The sequence below is a fragment of the Anabrus simplex genome, chromosome 1, assembly GCF_040414725.1.
Source record: "Anabrus simplex isolate iqAnaSimp1 chromosome 1, ASM4041472v1, whole genome shotgun sequence".
Lineage (NCBI taxonomy): Eukaryota > Metazoa > Arthropoda > Insecta > Orthoptera > Tettigoniidae > Anabrus > Anabrus simplex.
Window position 1 is genome coordinate 9,097,661 of NC_090265.1, and position 4,454 is coordinate 9,102,114.

The following is a 4,454-nucleotide window of genomic DNA, read 5'->3' on the forward strand; positions in this document are numbered from 1 at the left end:
TTCGTCTTCTTACGCCGCTGTTTACTGATTCAGTCCACCTTGTTCTAGGTTTTCCTCTTTCTCTCGTGTCCTCGCACTTTGCCTCCATCATCTGTCTTGGAATTCTATTCTCTTTTACTCTCTTTACATGTCCAAACCACATTAGTTCATTCTTTTCAACTCTCTCATTTAGCTTTCCTATCCCAACCACCTTCCTAACATCTTCATTTCTCACTCTGTCTTTCGTTGTTTTTCCTATCATACTTCTTAGGAATATCATCTCACTGACTTCAATTCCACTTCAAGTCCAGCTCTCAGCTGCTTAACTCAGTATGGGTACAGAGTACATTTTGCACATTATCCCTTTACATTTTCTTGGTACTTCATTGCTCCAAACAAGTTTTGCTACACTTTGGTAGAATGCATTACCCTGCTGTACCATCTCCATGTCAACTCGAGCATTTTGCATTAATTCACTTCCTAGCTATTTAAAGCTGTCCACAATTTCCAGACTCTGACTTCGAATTATCACAGTGCCCTTTCCTTGCCTTTCCCCTCTCGATATCAGTACATCGTCATGCCTATCCGGCTGAGAAGTGCACAATGACAAGTAGGGAGAATTCACGCCAGTGAAATGAAGTGCATTACCTAAGAAGTATGAAAGGAAAGACATATTAATGAAAGATGTTATGAGAAAGGAGGTCGAAATGGAAAACTTAAATCAGGGAAGGTCGTTTGGACATGTAAATAGGACGGAACACAAGTGGATACCGAAACACATTATGAAGATGATGTTCGATCGAAGGGGAGCGAGAGGGACGCCTAGAACAAATGGATCGATCCAATAAAGAGGAGTGCAAGAGGAAGAAGAAGAAGAAGAATAAAAAGCTGGAGTTCGACAAAATGATGGAAGAAGAATGGTGGAATGGGAGAGGACGACCCGACAGGAGCTGGGTAAGGGTAAAGGAGGACTTATATCAGGGTCTCTCAGGGCGCATGCAAAGGACGACTTCGCTAGGTTGACCGAGTACGGACTCATCCTCGATCTTGAGCAATAGTGCTGTCTCTCTATTTCCCTATGCATGTCTCGCTCGCTCCGCCTGTCTGTCCATATCTCCGCAGCACTGCACGATCCGAGCACAGTGGAGCCGACCTTAGCCGAGTCGCCCCGAGACAAAACGCTGGTCCGAACCGAGCCGAGTCCGACCAATTTACAGTGCACAGAACGCCTTGGCCTCGGTTTGCACGCCTGAGATTATGGGCGGTTGAGAGGCCCTGATTTATATCGTCATTGTTGCTGTTTGAGTCATCAGTCCATAGACTGCTTTGATGCAGGACTCCATGCCACCCTATCCTGTGGTAACATTTTCATTTCTACCTAACTGCTGCATCCTACATCTGCTCTAAACTGATAGGCATATACAGTGGACGCCGTTTATTGGAATCACAAATAATGTTATCAACCGTATTGTATAATGCTTTTATGAAGTCCCATACAGACAAATACTGAGACATTGAACATCTTCCGTTTATTGTGATCATGAGTTCGGTTTATGTTACCCCATTTGTTTTCAAGGACCAGCGTTCTCAATGCCCTGCATCTTCTAGCCATCTCATGGGACAATGTGTCAGCACATACAGTGACGAACTGTTTCCGGCATGGGGGACTTTTAAGAGAGTTACCAGAAGTTGAGGAACAGGCTTAACGGAAGGTGAATTGCATCATTACTGATGCGAAACACACAGAAGATGGCAGTTACTGCCGCAACATTAGATGTAGGAGGTGAAGCCGACGATGTTGCGAAAACTTCCTGAACACCAACGAATGCTGAAATGCGACAGGCGCTAGGTGTCTTGCGACGAGGTGTTCAGCGTAGGTTAGTGGACTTCCAGAAACACTATGAATGTGATTCATTAGTGGAGAGACAACCAGAAGCAAGCAACAATTAGACACTATTTTACGTAGCTGAAAATTGTTAACTGTATTGCAGTGCTGTGTACCGGTATCTGTTTCATTGTAGTGCATTAGGTATGAATACATACAGCAGGCTACCTATGAATTTTTATTTTTCGGCCACTGTTATCAATCGGTTAATGTTATCAAATTATCTGCGTCCCAGAGTGATCATAATAAGCTGCGTCCACTGTAGATATCTTGGTCTACCCCTACCGTTCTTATCGCTTATACTTCCTTCAAAAACCAACCGCACAAGTCCTTGGTGTCTTAAGATGTGTCCTATCATTCTGTCTCTCCTTCTGGTCAAATTTAGCCAAATCGATCTCCTCTCAACAATTCGATTCAGTATATCTTCATTAGTGATTCGATCTATCCATCTCATCTTCAGCATTCTTCTGTAGAATCATATTCCGAAAGCTTCTATTCTCTTTCTTTCTGAGCTAGTTATCGTACATGTTTCACTTCCAGGCAATGCCACGCTCCAATCGAAGGTCTTCAAAATCGTCTTTCTAATTCCTATATCGATATTCGAAGTGGGTAAATTTCTTTTCTGATGAAAGACCTTCTTTGCTTGTGCTAGTCTGCATTTTATGTCCTCCTTACTTCTGTCATCGTTAGTTATTTTACTACCCAAGTAACAATATACATCTACTTCCAGCAAGACTTCATTTCCTAATCTAATATTTCCTGCATCACCTGAATTTTTTCGACAGCACTCCATTAGTTTCGTTTTGGACTTATTTATCTTCAACTTGTACTCCTTACCCAACACTCTGTCCATGCTATTCCGTAATTTTTCCAGATCTTCTTCACTCTCAGATAAAATAACAATATCATAAGCAAATCTCAGGGTTTTCATTTCGTCTCTTTGGATTGCGATTCCCTTTCCAAATTCCTCTTTGATTCCCTTTGCTGCCTGTTCTATATAAACATTGAAAAGTAGGGGGGCAAACTGAAACCTCGCCTTACACCTTTCTGGATTTCTCCTTCATTTTCAAATATGGTTATGCCTTTCAGCGTTCAGTCTGCAAATGTCTGTGAATTTACTAATCTTCTATTTGTAACTAGCTCTCTGGCTTCGTGTACTTCCATAACTCTTATCTTTAAAACGCTAGAAATTTAGTATAACCATCGTCGTCTTGGTCTCCCTTACTTCTGCACCGTCCACGACAGGGTCAGTTATTCTCCTAGGTAACCTATTCTCCACCATCAAAGACGAATGGTAGAAGAAAATTAAACAAAATGACACAAAATCAAAACTAACTAACTAACAATGCTTTCATTCCCTACCCTGAAGGGGTGGAGCAGGCCACCTAGAGGGTAACGCCCTCTCTCTGGTCAAGAGATGCGGGCTGGTTGGGGAGATGTGACGGAAGAAGGAGGTGGGTAAAGGATGTGAATATATAGGAGATGGGAGGGGAATTGTGCCTAAGTATGCCTAAGTATGAATGAATAAGTTAGGAGATGAGATTAAGGATGTGTAGGTTATCTAGAGCTTTAGTAACAGATTTACAAATGGTAAATACAATGATGTGATTACAAATACATGTGTTATCAAGATACAAAATATGCGTGAGGGAAGGAGTGAAATGCAAGGGAGGAAGTGGAGTTTAGAAGGTAGTGCAAGTCCAAACTAAAATTCATCGGCGAAATATCATGTCCTCTCGAGGATAAACAAACAGTGCTAGTGGGCTTTCCCTCCGGACGCCTCTACTGTTACCCTCCCTCACACCTCGTTGAGGAGGCTTAATGCCGTCACGTTTTTCCCCTCAAAATAATCCAGTGGCTCGCGTTATAAGTACAGGTGTCCCACTACCATACTCCCGGATTTAGTACAGCCAACATTGTCTAGTTCTCCAACACTGAACATTTAGATCTATCTCCCTACGTCCATTCTTCAGCGTGTGCTTTTACAAACCGCATTATTTTTTTCTTGTCTCTGCTTAATTCTTTTATAACTCATACAACTATATGTCGGAAAAGAGACAAACTAACTCGTAACGCTACATTTCTGACGAGTCTTGGGCTACCAAGCGATTGCGACATTGTCAGCTGTGGTTTCAGGACCTTCGATGCATTTAATCCACTCTGTCCACGACATTTCATGTAAGTTGAGATGTGATGTCACTTAAGATCCTCTTCAGCCGTTCGCTGGTGATGAATACAGTTACATTAATTTCGTGGGTCAGAGGAAGAAAGGAACCTGAGGGAGAAATGGCTGGAGGAAGCATGTTCAAGACATTAAATTCTTAAAGGTATATTTACTGAAAACTCTTTTCTTTGGTAGATAATTTTTAACAACAATAAAAATAACAAGAAATACATTTTTAAAATAGAATAACAGACTAGCATACTGCACAACCGGGGAGAAAAGGGCTCCAACTTTACAAACGACATTTCAAGACTTCAGACGTCCAAAACGTCTTTGAAGTATGCAGTGTCTTTGATATTACTGAGATCAAAAGTTCCCAAGCAGAGGGAAAATAGAACCTGACTTTGTTCAAAAAAAGGAAGAAGC

The 4,454-nt window shown here is 41.8% G+C and overlaps 1 pseudogene; it reads right to left on the reverse strand.

Moving 5' to 3' along the window:
- Positions 1 to 1,288: 1,288 nt before the first annotated feature.
- LOC137501830 (uncharacterized) lies at positions 1,289 to 2,717 on the reverse strand (annotated as a pseudogene).
- Positions 2,718 to 4,454: the final 1,737 nt, after the last annotated feature.